The sequence below is a fragment of the Gracilinanus agilis genome, chromosome 1 (assembly GCF_016433145.1).
Source record: "Gracilinanus agilis isolate LMUSP501 chromosome 1, AgileGrace, whole genome shotgun sequence".
Classification (NCBI taxonomy): Eukaryota; Metazoa; Chordata; class Mammalia; order Didelphimorphia; family Didelphidae; genus Gracilinanus; species Gracilinanus agilis.
In genome coordinates, this window is record NC_058130.1 from 33,059,335 (window position 1) to 33,074,117 (window position 14,783).

A 14,783-nucleotide genomic window follows, 5' to 3' on the forward strand; every position below is an offset into this window, starting at 1 on the left:
TGAAAATGGAACCTGAAAAGTCTTCCTAGACCCAGCTGGCAAAGCCCAGGGATGAGTTAAAAGCATCTTTGGGGAATGTCTTAATGCCTTGGAGTGTCAGAGAAACAGGGGAAGGCATGCTTCAAAAGGACTTGGAGGTCAACATTTGGATCTAGTTGGCACCCCAAACACAGATCAGGTGTTGAGGGAGTAGAGTCAAAACACATGAACAGAATGGATCCAAAGAATGAGAAAGAAGTGAAGGTGATTGCTTGCTGCATGTGAAAATAACAAGGCTCACAAATTCAAAGCCCTAAAGAAGTCCAGAATCAGAGAAGATGGAAGGGTTAAATGAAATGTGGTCATGTTATTGTCTCCTTTTTAAGCTCTGTTTCTTAGGGGACAGCTAGGTGTGTGATAGATAGAATTCCAGCAAGCCCCATTGTCCTGAATTCAAATCTGGCATCAGACACTTATGGGCTATGTGTCCCTAGGCAAGTCACTTCACCCTGTTTGCCTGTGTTTCCTCATCTGTCAAATGACCTAGAGAAAGAAATGGCAAACCACTCCAGTATCTTTGCTAAGAAAACCTCAAATGGCATCACAAAGAGTTGGGCATGACTGAAATGATTGAACAACAAAAGTGTTTCTTAGTAGGAATGCCCATGGTTATAAAAGCTCTGAAAAGCTGAATCCTTTTAAACTCTGGTCATGGTGTGACACAGAGAACAGAGGAAGAAGCAGGGAGTGGTTCTTACAAATGTGCTTTGTGTTCATGGAAACACAAGCAAAGGTGTCAAAGATAGGTTAGTGGTCATCTCTTAGACTTAGAGTTGATATCTCAGGGACATCTCTGAAGCTGGATGGAGAAGGGGGAGATGGCATCTTCACTAATCTTTAGTTTCCTTTGTGCTCCTATCTATTTTATTTTTATGCATCTTGAAAACTTGATTCTGAGGAGTCCCAAGGTTTAAATAGGCTGCCCAAGGGACACAGGACAAAACATTAACCCTTGTCCTAGAGATGTGTTGGCAAAGCTATGACACATGTGCCAGAGGGGGCTTCTCCCTTCTCCCTCTCCACACACCATGCCTGAGGACATTTCTCATATCACCCACCCTTCTGCCCAACAGCCCAATGGGAGCTCTTTCTCCCTCCTGTCCTGGGTAAGACAGGAGGCTCACTTTCAGCGTGAAGGTTACAGTTTGGGTACTTGGTCTCTAAAAGCTTCACCATCAATATCCTAGTGGAAACTTCTCCTGGCTTTTATTGTTCTCTCCCCTTTTCAAATTATCTTGTATTTCTATTTTTGGTTACATATTGACACTTTTTCTTGTATATCTTGGTTTCTCCAGCACTTAGAACATAGAAATTCTTATTAAATGATTATTGGCTTAGGAAATTAGTGATTGATTATGTCTCAATAATCTACCCTTCCCAGGTTATATTTACTTATCAACAGGGGCCTTTGGTGCCTTACTTCAAAGGAATAATCCTAAGTAACATTCTCATATCATTTTGCAGAAAATGTCTGTTTCAAACTTCACAATAGCCTTGTAAGGTAGGTATTATTGTCCCCATTTTACAGACAAGGAAACTGGTTCGTGGAGTTTAAGTGATGTTTCCATGGTTACTTACAGAGCCTGTCTGAATCATAGGGAGATGTTTTAATCCGAGGCTTCTTGATTCTAGGTTCTGCCCTCTACTCTACATTCTGCAGTCCTGGGAAGAAACAATTTTTTTTCATCTTGGCAGGATAGAATCAGGAAGAGAGGAAGGAAGACAACTTTCCCCAGAATTGCAGTATTTTAGAGTTGTTAGGCACTGCAAATATCATCTTGGCCAAGTCTAACTCATGCCCCCCAACATGCAACAAACTATCAGTAAGTACTGCAGGGCTCTCTACAATAAGGGTGAGTTCCCTAGCTAACACTACTGGTCATCCCACTGTGAGATTCTTCTGACTGTTAGCAAGCTTTTTCCCGACAACAGCACTGAACTTATTTCTGAATCTTTTGCCCATTGGTCCAATTTCTACTCTTTGGGGCAAAGGGGTTAAAAAAAAACAGAATCATTCTTCCACATGATGGACCCTTCAAATAAATATTTGACAATAATGACCATATCCTCTTCTATTTCCTTTTCTTCCTGCCAAACATCCCCATTCACTTCCATCAATCCAGGTATAGCATGAATCCTAGATCCTTGGATGCCCATCTCTGCATTTTCTCCAGCTTAAAAATTTCCATCCTCACTTGGTACCCAAACTGAACACAATGCTGCAGATGTCATCTAAAAGTGCTAATTGCAAACCTTAAGGTGCTATACAAAAATAATACTAAAAAATTATTATTATTATTATTGAAAGAAGTAGTAGCAACAGCAGCGCTAGTAGTAGTGGTGGTAGTAGTAGTAGCAGCAATTGCAAGAATTATAGTAGTAGTAGTAGTAATAGTAGTAGTAGTAGTAGTAGTAGTAGTAGTAGTAGTAGTAGTAGTAGTAGTAGTAGTAGTAGTAGTAGTAGTAGTAGTAGTAGTAGTAGTAGTAGTAGTAGTAGTAGTAGTAGTAGTAGTAGTAGTAGTAGAGTGGTAGTAATAATAGCCATTAAATCCAACCAATTTGTTCCCCTCAGATAAGATCGACTCCATTTTGAAGGCTGCTATTAAAGTTCATATTTTCATGATTGAAAAAAGGAAAGATTAGAGGGTCATAGATCTGTAAACCAAGGGTACTTCATTGATAGTCAGTCATTCAGTCATGGCCAGCCTCTTTTGTGACCCCTGGACCTCAGCTATCCTTGGAGTTTTCTTGACCAGGATACTAGAGTGGTTTGCCATTTCCTTCTCCATTGGATCCTTTTGTCAGGAAATTGGCAGTTAAGTGACTTTCCCAGGATCACACAGCTAGGAAATGTCTGAAGCAGGTTTTAAACTCAGGACTTCCTTACTCCAGGCCCAGTACTCTATCCACTGAGCCACTTTGCTGCCTTCTAGGCTAAGTGACTTTACCAAGATCATATAGCTAAGAAGTATCTGAGGCTAGATTTGAACTCAGGTTTTCCTGACTACATCTACCTCTATAGATGGTACTTCAAAAGCCATCTATTCCAACCTCTTTTTTTCAGATAAAGAAACTGAGGCCCACAGAATGAAGCATCTTAGCATAGTGCTTGGCATATTTTCTAATTATTGAGTCATTTCATTCTTTTCCAACTCCATTTGGAGTTTCCCAGGAAAAGGATATTGGAGCAGTTTGCCATTTCATTCTCCATTTTACATCTGGGTAAACTGAGGCAAACATGGTAAAGTGACTCAACCAGGGTCACATTCCTAGGAAGAGTCTAAGGCCAGATTAGAATTCAGTTCTTCCTGACTCCAAATCTGGTGCTCTATCTATTGAGCCACCTAGCTGCTCCACCACTTGCCCAGGGTCACTCAGGTAGTAAGCCTCAGAGAAATAATGGAAACCCAGGTCCCCTAAAGGCAGAAGTGGTGCTCCTTCTGTACCACACTCTCTCCTTGACTGTGAGTTAATCTTTAGCTCAGTGCCCAGAAACATATCATTATGAAATGATTTGAAAAATTAGATGTGATTCTTTGGGGATGAAAATTTAAAGCTAGAGTAATTGCCTTCTAGTGTGGGTAGATCTAGGCCACTGGCACAATGAATAAAAGTAGGAGCTGATTCTTGGCTTCCCATTGAAACCTGGCACTTGTGTGATTCCTCCTCTCCCTTGTGGACTAATAAGCTATTAGTCACCTTCTGGGAGTTCCCACATGCTAGCCTCCCTCCCACTTTTCCATGATCTGAGTCAGACCCCAACTCCTTATTTGAGACAAGAATATTGAGTCTGATTTGGGGATTATGTGCAAGTCTACAAAGAAAGGCCAGCTTCTACGGAATTCTAATAATTTTCTTTTCCTTTTACTTATTAAATCCCAGGAACTTTAACAGGGAGATTGTCAAAGGTAAAAATTGCTTTGCTACTTACTGTGAAGGAGGAGCAATTAAGATATTGTCTAAGTGAGTTAGTTCTCTGACCCTTAGACTTCTTCCACTTCTCTCTAATGGGTTATAAGAAAATGGCTAATGTCAGTAATACTGTGGATAGAGCAAAGATCATCACCTGTTATGGAGAGAAACTTCTCTTCAAATCAGTGGAAAAGATTCTCTCCTTGTCATGATGAATTGGCATTTTTAAACTAATTCACTTATTTCAAAATAATCTTATTGCCATTAAATAATTTTTTAAAAAGACAAAGTCAGGGGACATATTTGGAATCACTGAGAAATGCATTTTTCATAGTCTGTCTTGGAAAAGCCACTGTTGTCCTACTGTACCATTTGGAAGAGCCCGTTGCTGCCCTCAGTTCATCTATTTCTTCATCTTTAAGGGTCTGCTTCTATCTGCCTTTCAAGGAAGTTGAGAGAATGAATTAAATTTTAATGGCTATTTGCACCCTGATTTATGGGAATTAATATTTCATGTTAATGCAATTCCCCATTTATGATTCCACACATTTACTTGCAGGTATAAAAATGCTCACCAGCAGAAGAGTCTCAAAAAGTTATATAGCAAATGAAGCCTTTATACTATCTACTTATCAAATAAGAAATGGCTTCTTCAATTGACAAACATTTGAGATCAGTCAGTTGACATATATTCTTCACACACCTTGACTATCACCAGTGAGGCGCAAAGATTATAGAGGCTGTTGTGAAATCAAAAGTCAAGCCACTAATTGGAGAACTGAAATAGAAGTGTAACTATGGTGGGGCAGTGAGTCTTTTGCTACAGGGGTCCCAAAATCCTTTGAATCTTTCAGCAGCAGAGAAAGAAGAAAATACCTAATTATCCTGAAGTTTAAATACAAAGCTACTACATGGCCACCTACATCTCCTTATCCCTTACCAACTAAAATACAACAGATGAGTTAAGATCCTCCCCACCTTAGCCTCATCCTGCTCCCATTCCTTTCATCATCTCCACTCCCCCCCCCCCAAAAAATAGGTTCAAGGGATTCAACTTTAAAGAGTTATTACATGAAAAAAGAGCTATTTAGACTAGATTGCATACCATTTGCTCTGGGGGGCAAGAGTCTGGGCCCAAGCACATATAAGTGTTAGTTTAAGCTCTAAATCAATCAAGGGCTGTTGTTCACTTGTGTGGGACTCTTCATGCCCCTTGGACCATAGCTATATAGATAAGCCTAACCAAAATATCCTACTTATTTTTAATTAATTATCAAGCATTGAATTTAATGGCTTAATCAATATTAAGTCACATTGGTGCTAATGGATTCAGGATTCAAATTCATGTCTTCTCACACCAAGATGAACAAATTGAAAAAAAGGGCTCAGTGCATTGAGTGCTCTGAGGCTTAGTTATTAGCTTTATAATGCATGGGCAAATATTAGAATTTGAGCATCACTTTAAAAAAAATTGTTGGTAGAATTTTGGTCTGTAAGTGTGATTTCTTGGCAGTGGCCAATCATAGAGGTCAAGGAAAGGCCTCTGTAGATATTTCTGCCTCTTAGGATTGTTAGTTGCCAGGTCATTTTGGGTCATTTTCTATATAATGTCTTTCCTCTTCCTTTCAGGTTCTAGTAGCTCCCTCCCAATTATCTTGCTTTTTCTTAAACCATTATCTTCTGTTTTAGAATTGATACTAAGAATCAATTCTAAGACAGAAGAGAAATAAGGGTTAGGCAATTAAGGTTAAGTGACTCACCCAGGGTCACACAGCTAGGAAATGTTTGAGGACAGGTATGATCTGAGAGGAAGGGTTTCTAGAGAGTCATACTTGATTCCAGAGAGAAGTGGTTCTAATTTTGCTTCTGCTATGTACTGGTCCTATGGACCTGGACAAATGATTTATCTTTTCAGTGTGTATGTCAACCCTCTAAGCCTTAAGTTGCAGGGCAGGTGCCAGCCTACATTGGCATAGGGAGTTCCCTTTTCTAATAGTTTCCTAAACCAACAAAATCACAAACCCAGGCCATATCCGATATATCCATTTATGTAATATAGTTTCCCTTGAAAGACTTCAAGTTCCTTGAGTTCAAGGACTGTTTCAATTTTATCTTTTTATCCTGAGAAGTTAACATTGTTACTGGAACAGGGTAGACAAATAATAATAATGATAACAACAATAATAAGCAATTACTATTTATATAGCATTGATTATATGCGAGATACTATGCTAAGTGTTTTATAATTATTATCTCATTTAAGAAATATTTGTTAATTATTTAATGAATTGACCTGAATAAGAGTCTCTAGTAGTTGGGATTTCTGATGTAGAAATTGAGAAGTGAATTTTCTGTGGTTTGAGAAAACTGGCATCTGAGTCTCACGTGAAACCACAGTTCACAGTTGTTGCTGCTAACCCAGGAGAAAACATTCCTAGTCTCAGGAGGCAGATCCCATCTGTAAATACTGAAATGGAAAATTCTTGGTTGGGTCTTCTGGGCCATTCTGGTGACCCTGATCAAGGGAGCCAGGGCAAGATGTGTACGGGTGTTCCTTTTGTTTGTCTATTTCCTGGATTAAAAACTCCCCAGAAAACTATTCTCTTGCACAGTTACCTAGAGAAGAAAAAAATTATCCAGTTATTGGGAATATCTTTTGTCTTTTCTGATGAATGAAATCTATCACCCTCTCTGGTATCAGTAATTGTCAAGAGATAGGGGCTAGATGTAGGCAGACTTCTTCAGGGTCACTTTGTATTGTCCTGTCTCCACTTTTTGACTGCCATATATTTTCTCTCTTTATGTGCTGTTTTAGCCTAAGGAAGCCTTAATCTTAGGATCCAAAATGGAGAAAAGCAATGGTTCAAGGATACAGATAAAGAAAGCAGAAAAAGGAGATGATTGGTATTAATGGGAAGGTTTTGTTCTTGTTTCTCATTTTCACAGTGGAGGTGAACCTCTTCTGGGCTGTTCTGGGCTTCATTCTTAATGCCGATATTTCTATCACTCAGGGTCAATGGAACCATAATAATTCCAGGTGTCTAAAGATTCTTCAGTTCTTTGAGGGCTGAATTTTTTGGTTTAATATTTAATAGCTTCAGCATTTATTTCTTGGTTTGGAGAAGGGAGTTGGGAAGGAGGCAAAATGATTATACCACCCATTTGACTGATGTCCAACCTGAGCATCTAAGAAGAGAGATTTAGCAAGGAACCAAAATCATCTAGTAAACCAGTGACTACATCTAGTTACAACCAACTGGGGCTTTGCCACCAAAACTCTGATAGCCACAGGAGTAGACTTCATCTATGTGATTTCTGTTATGGTCTTCTTAAGACCATCTGCTCACCCACACTGTTGCACATGGTAATCACCCTCAAGCTCACTCTCGGGGTCACTGTGGTGTTTTCTTGAGATCTCCTTCCTCTCTCTCCCTGCAACACCATGGTAGCAAGAGCCAAGAACTGTGTAGGGTTAGCCTACAAGTTTCCATCCTCTCCTGGGACAATAATGTTTATGGCACCTGGTCTGGTGTCTTCACTGCCATAACCCTTCCTCCCTGCCCATATCCCCAGTTCTGTGGAAGCTGCCTTAGGTCTTTCAGTCAGTCCACAAGCATTGATTAATTTCATAATATGCACCAGGAGCTGTGCTTCACATTGAGAACAAGACAAAAGGCAAAAATAGTCCTGGTCCTCAGGGAGCTTACATTCTAATGGGAGAGGACAATATGCAAATAACTGTACATGCAAAACCTATGAAATTCTATGAGAAGAAATTCGAGAGGGTAAGAACTAGAGGGGAGAAGAGCTAAGAGGGATTTGAACTGAGTCTTAAAGGAAGCAATGAGGTCAAGGTGAGGAGGGAGAGAATTCCAGGCACTAAAAAAACCAGAGCAAAAGTAAGGACTCAGAAGAGAGAGCATCATATGTGAGGAGGGGAACAGCAAGAAAGCTAATGTCATTGGATAATGGAGTTCATGGAAGGGAGAAAAGTATCAGAAGACTAGAAACCTAGGGAGGAGCCAGGTTGAGCAGAACTAAAAATTACAAATAGATGATTTTATCCATGAACTTAGAGATAATAAGGAGCCACTGGAGTGTTTGAGCTTGGGAGTGAGGAGAGATGAAGGGGACAGCATAATCAAATCTGAAGTTTAGGATAATCACTTGGGCTGCTGACTGGATGAGACTGGATGAGAGTGGGGAGAGACTTGAGACAGGGAAGCCAAACAGAATACTATCACCATAATCCCAGTGTAGAAAATCCTATTTAGCCATCTCTTTTGGAAGTCAACAGTTGTGTAACCTTGTCCACTGGGCATTCTGACTTTTTAAATATGCTCAGCATAGGCTAAACACCTCCATAGAAGGGAGGGACAGAATCTGAATGCAGATCAAAACATCCCATCCTTCACTTTATTTCCTTCATGATTTTTTTCTCTAATGTAAGCAATAGGTGTCTTCTTTCACACAAGATGAACATGGAAGTATATCTTGTATGATAACATATGTACAACCTATATTATAATATCTGTCACCTTTGAGGAAGGATGAAGGGTGGAAAGGAGGGAGAGAACATGGATTTCAAAATGTCAGAAAGTGATTAAATTTCAATCTATATGTAATCTGAAAAATTAAATTAAAAAAAAGAAATGCTCCATATAACAGATATGTAAGTTCAGTAAGTTACAGAAGCTAAATACTTGCCCCTGCACCCTATATATTATATGCACCAGTGCATATAATGGGCTAAAGATAATATATTGCTAATTATTGAGATCTATTACTAGGTCTTAGAGAACCTTCAGGTCCTTCTGTTCAGGCACTGATTCCATCTATTTTGTACATTTGAGAAAAAGAAGTGTTCTCTAACTAGCATCCCCCAAGGGAATACACTGAGGAGATGGGGTGGCAAACAGAGAAGAATACTAAACCAGTGGCTGGTATTAGGCAGCATAGTGGGGTTGAGGGTGTAAGTAGGAAGACCTTTGGCTTTGGAGTTAGAAGAGCTGAATTCAAATCCTACTTCAGATGCTTACTGTTTGTGTGACCCTGGGGCAAGTCTTTACCTCTCAGTGCAACTCTCCAAGGTCCTGAACTACAGAGAAGGAGCTGATCAGTTTTAATACACCCAATTGAAATCCCAGGTCCAGGCTCTAGCTTACTATTCATAATTGTCATTTACCACTTCAACAGGGATTAGGCAATAGACAGCTGTGAGAGAGAATGAAGCACAGGATGGTGTCAGGATGAGGGGCAAGTACCAAGTGGAAGGAAAGGAGAGCTGGATAAGCAGTAAAGACTAGCTACCTACACCCACTGTCTTACTGCTTACCCATGTCCCCTTCTCTCCCACTTGGCACTTCCACCTTTGGAAAAAGGAAAGGCTTTCTCCACCCCCAACCCATATTTCCTGGGGATGTCAGCATCTGTCTTCAGCTATACTCAATTGATTCTTTGCAGTAAGGAAAATTAGCTAGACTCCTTAGATTGGGCCCTGTTTCCTTTCTTAAGTATGTGATGAGCCAGACTGGGTCTGAACTATTAATGAGTAAAGAAACTGGAAGGACTTCCTTTTTCATCACCCTATTAAAGAGTAAGAGTATAGTGGAACTAGATTTGAAGTAAGAAGACATTGGATCAAGTTCCAACTTGCTACTTAGTGAAACTGGGTAAGGCAGTTCTTTCCTCTGGGCCTCAGTTTCCCAATATGTAGAAAAGAGGGTGGGACTGAATACTTCTTAGCTTTCTTCCAGCTTTAATATGACAAGCAATTTAATCTGTATTTATTAAATGCCTATTATGAGTCATATTCTAAGACTGGAAAGAGAAAAAATGAGAACAAACCCTTCTTCTGAGGAGCATAAATTCTATAAGGGTTGTGGTGGTGTGGGGGAATGGGAAATGAGCCACATTTACACAAATAAGGAAAACTGAGATTTGTGCAAAGTCCTAAGGGGTAGGGTTAACAATTAGTGAAAAATAGTTGTTGGGTTGGAGGTGAAACTTGAGCTGAGCCTTAAATAGAGCTAGAGAGACTGAGTTAGGAGAGAGAGAGAATTCCAGGCACAGGAAACAGCCTATATATACGAAGGTGTTATAGATGGGGAAATGGAAAGTTGTCTCCTTTGCCTAGAGCATAGAATGCTTGAAGCCAAGGAATATGAAATTCTTCTGTTCAGATGACTTAGAGTCAAAGTGTAAGAAGTTCTAAATATCTAATCCTAATGTGGGACGCTATGTAATATAGATTATGGGATATAGATTATGGGATAGATCTTGTGAGTATTAGAAGAGTTGAGTGATGATGAAAGTGATTAATACAAATTCCGTCAGAAATGGAAAATGTTTTAAGCTACCTAAAACCTCCCCCTCTTAAAAATAAAAACAGACCATCACTGCTTCCTTGGGCCTCTTTTCACATTTCCCAGCCCTTAGCAGAGTGCCTGGCAAATAGTGGGTGCTTAGTAAATGTTTATTTACTGACCGACTGCCCCCAAGACTCCCTTCCAGACACTGATTTTGCATCCATGGAGTCCAGATAGGGTCACACAGCTAATGATTTATGTATTCATTATTCTTTTCCTCCTTTCCCATGATTTGCACATAGTCATCTAGTTCAGGCACTTAGACCAATGACTTTTTTTTTAATCTTAACTCCTGTTTTTAAGGAAGGATAAGGGATGATGAACTCAGCTCAGCACTGAATAAGAAGAGGTGATCGGACTAAATGACATTTGGAAGCCTGCAAAGGATTTTTAGTGATCTCAAACTATTCCCTGCCTCAAAATCCCATCTTTTTTAACACCAATGTTCTCCAGGCAATAATTCATGACTATGAATCACAGACCACTGAAAATCTCAGAAGAATTAACATTTCAGGTCACACAAAAGGCAATGGGAAGCCACATGGCAGGTGAAAATAGGCTTCAGTAAGTTACAAATGATGATTTATAGGTAAGAATGGGGAAAAATGGAATCGCCAAAGAAAGGAGACTGAACTGAATCTTGGGTTACATTCAGAGAGGCCCAGTATCCAGGAATAAGGAGGTGATGGTTCCATTGAACTCCCCCAGACTCACACCTTATTTGAAGTATTGTCTTTAGGTTCTAGAAGCTATCGTAATAATAAACAAGGTCATTAATAAACTGTTAAGGAAGACAACCAGAATGGTGAAGGATCCCTCTTTCATTTCATAAAAGCATCAATGGAAAGAATTGGAGAGGTTTAGTCAGAAAAAAGAAGTGACTTAAGATGGACATGGAAGTAGCAGAAAGCATTAGATAGGGTGATGGTCTTAGAATAAGGAAGTCCTGAGTTCGCATCCCATTTCAACCTGTTACTAGCCATGTACAATAAAAATAATGATGGGGGGGAAGCTAGATGACTTAGTGTATAGAAAGTCAGGCTCAGAGACAGAAGGTCCTGGGTTCAAATCTGGCCTGAGAAAATACACAGTATTGATTCCAAGTCAAAAGATAGAGGTTTAAAAAAAGATTAATAAAGATGATGATGATGATGATGATGATGATAACAACTAGCATTCTAAAAGCACTTTAAATTTGCAAAGCTTTATTTATGTTATCACATTTTATCCTCACAACATCCCTGGCAGATGGGAGCTATTATTATCCCCATTTTGCCAATAAGAAAATTGAGGCTGAGAGGTAAGTGACTTGCCCAGGGTCATGCCCTTAGAATCTGAAACAGGATTTGGATACAGGGTTTTCCTGAGTCCAAGTTCATTACTGTATACACTGCTATACGTAACTGCTTCAGAACTGTACAAGCATGCTGACAAAAGCCCAGAAAAATCATATTTGGGATTAGCTAGTATTTTGCAGCATAGTACACTTGCTTTAGAAAATGAATTCAAATTCCATCATTGATGCTATCTCTGTGACCTTGGGCAAAATACTGAACCTCTCTATGCTTCAATTTCCTTATTTGTAAAATGAGAGGTTCAGGTTTAATTATCTCTAAGATCCATACCAGTTCAAAATATCTTATAATATGGTGGTTATGTTCAAGCATATAAAAGACAACTGAGTAAGGGAAGGCTTAGATTGGTTCTACCTTCCCTCAGAAAGGCAGAAGTAGGAGCCACAGGTGGGAATCACAAAGATGGAAATTTAAGCTTAATGTCTTTGTAATCTACCTCCCTATTCTGAAGTGAAATGGGCTGTCTTGGGAGATCATGAAATCTCCCTTATTCAAAATTTTCAAGCAATAACTGGATGGAGACTTGTCAGGAATGATGTAGAAGGGATTTTGTGCAGGTCAAAATTGGGTTAGATGACTTATCAGAGGCAAGATTTCAGACGACATCTTCCTGACTTACTATCTCTTATTTCTTGTTCTTGTTCTTGTTCTTGTTCTTGTTCTTGTTCTTGTTCTTGTTCTTCTTGTTCTTCTTGTTCTTGTTCTTCTTCCTCCTCCTCCTCTTCCTCCTCCTCCTCTTCCCCTCTTCCTCTTCTTCCTCATTCCCTCCTCTTCCCTACCTCCTCCTCTTCCTCTTCCTCCTCCTCCTCTCCCCACTTGGGATTTTTCTTGGCAAAGGTAATGGAGTAGTTTGCCATTTCCAGATCATGTTAAAAATAAGGAAACTGAATCATAATAGCATTAAGTGACTTGCCCAAGATCACACAACAATAAGTGTCTGAGGCCAGCTTTGAACCCACGTCTGTCTGACTCCAGGCCTGGCTTTCTAGCTAATGCATCACAAAGCTGCCCCTTATCTTTTATTATTAACTAATTATGTTATGGATAATTGTATTGAGTTTCTTTAAAGATTATAAGGCATTTTAAAAAGTAATACATAACAACATGATCCAACCACCATGTATCTGTCCCCTAACTCTTGGGAAATTCATAACTTTTATTTCTCTGGGATAGCATCCATAGTATAAATGATTAGAAAATCTGGTGGGCAGACTGGTCATTAACTGAGAGAGCAAAGGATATCCACTCACCAACCAGAGTGCTCTGATGTCTCTTGGGAGATATTAAGTGAACTAGAGGATCAATTTCTCCATGCTAGTTAGGTGGAGACTTCATAGGAGAACAGAGATAAGACTCACCCAGAAGGAGAAGGTGGAGATGAGTCAAAATCTTCATTGCCAGAGGGAATACCCCTATCCATGTGAAACGTTGAAATATGTTCCAGGCAGTTCCCATGACTAAGCTATTCACATGTACACACACACACACACACACACACACATACTCACATACTCAGTTGCATCTCAAAAGTATGAATAATTGGCTCCTTTAATTTTTTTTACACAAATTCTGTGATTTTATCAGTGTAGGGAGCTCCTCCTGGTGAGGAACTCCTTCTAACAATGCAAATCATCATCTTCTTCACAATTTATACTTAGCTTAGCCCTACTGCAATTCCATTCTCAAACTCAAGCAATCAGTGAACATCAGCCTCCAAGGTTGCCAGGATTACAGGTGTGCACCATTACTCCCTGCTGGCACATAATTTCTGTTCTAAGAAATGTTTTGGTAGCCTGCTATTAAGGACTTGGATAAGGACTGGGAAACTTTGATGATTGGTAAATTATTAGATGGGGCAGCTGGGTGGCTCAGTGGATTGAGAGCCAGGCCTAGAGACTGGAGGTCCTAGGTTCAAGTCCGGCCTCGGACACTTCCAGCTGTGTGACCTTGGGCAAGTCACTTGACCCCTATCGCCCACCCTTACCACTCCTGGGCTAAGGACGGTCCCTAGCCGGGATGAAAAAAGGAGGAGGGTTGGGCGTGGGGCTAGCAACCCCACCCTGTAAAAACTACATCTGCTAAAGAAACTGCAACCTAAAGTAGGGGCAGCTGGGCTAGCTCAGTGGATTGAGAGCCAGGCCTAGAGACAAAAGGGTCTAGGTTCAAATCCGGGCTCAGACACTTCCCAGCTGGGTGACCCTGAGTGACTGCGTGACCCATTGCCTACTGGTTGTGGCCCTATGCTCCTAGAATGGAGTCCCAGGATAAAAAAAAAATTATTAGAGCTTGGGACCTCACCCCTTTGCCCAGATGTTTGTCATCTGTGCAGTTAGACCTCAATAGAAGTTTGGATATGGGGCCTCAGAGGCCTTGTATTGGTATTATATACACCTTTTTGGCCAATGGGAGCCCCTGAGAATGGAGGATGGCATTTCCCCTGGTCCACATGGCCATTTTTCCAGTGTTCAGAAACTAGATGTTCTTTGCAAATTAGCAGTGCAGTAAATGGGCTAGAAAACTAGGCTTGTATTCACAAGACCTGGGTTCAAATTTACCTTTGGCACATGCTGGTTGTGTGCCCTTACTCAAGTAACTATATCTCTCTAGGATTATAGGTGTCAGAAGGGAAAAAATCCCTCACAATCATGAAAGAAATCGTAAATCCTAAGTTAAATTTTTTTTTAATTATTTGTAATACTTCCAAATGAGATTGGCCTTGGTAGTAAAGTTGGGCCTAGGGAGCATTCATTCTTGGACATGTGGCATGTTCTGTGTACAGAGACCCTCCCGAATCATGAATTCAAGTTGTTAACTTTATTCATAAGGCTGTCTCTATCAAGGTGCATTTCTGGCTAGAATTTTCCTTCTTGTCTCTAAAATTCTTCTTTTTTAAACTGAAGTCTATTATATTTGAAGTGAAAAGAAGACTACCATTTCAGGTGCCACTGAAGCAATTTTTTAACCCTTACCTTCTGTCTTAGAATCAATACTGAATATAGGCTCCAAAGAAGAAGAGCCTAAGGGCTAGGTAGTTGCGGGTAAGTGTTGTAGGTAGGGTAACACAGCTAAGAAGTATCTGAGGCCACATTTGAACCCAGGATCTCTCATC

At 40.1% G+C, this 14,783-nt stretch overlaps 1 protein-coding gene across 1 annotated transcript in view; it reads left to right on the forward strand.

Annotated features, from left to right (window-relative positions):
• Nucleotides 1-14,783, forward strand: part of LOC123230674 (chemokine-like protein TAFA-1) — a 565,308-nt gene that overhangs the window by 70,685 nt on the left and 479,840 nt on the right. The window lies entirely within an intron of this gene.